The following is a 368-nucleotide window of genomic DNA, read 5'->3' as shown; positions in this document are numbered from 1 at the left end:
AAGTAGAAGAGTCTATCCATGTACAATTTGAAGAATCTTCTCTAAAAGAGAAGAGAAAGGTTGTGTCTGATGATGTTGCAGGTACTTTAGAAGAAGCATACTCAAAGGACGTGGATAATAAGACAACAACCAGTGAAGAATGTCAGACCAAGTCTCAGGAGCATTCAGATATGCCTGCTGCGTGGAAAACCAAGAAAGCTCACCCAATCGACAAAGTAATAGGTAACATATCTACGGGAGTGGTAACCCGTAGTTCCTTACGAAATTTTTGCAATTTTGTAGCTTTTGTATCTCAGATTGAGCCTAAGACCATCAATGAGGCCATTGAGGATGTGCACTGGGGTATAGCTATGCAAGAAGAGCTAAAC

Source organism: Lupinus angustifolius, chromosome LG09 (assembly GCF_001865875.1).
Source record: "Lupinus angustifolius cultivar Tanjil chromosome LG09, LupAngTanjil_v1.0, whole genome shotgun sequence".
Taxonomy (NCBI): Eukaryota; Viridiplantae; Streptophyta; class Magnoliopsida; order Fabales; family Fabaceae; genus Lupinus; species Lupinus angustifolius.
The sequence above is the reverse complement of the archived record's forward strand: the minus strand, read 5'-3'. Positions refer to the sequence as shown.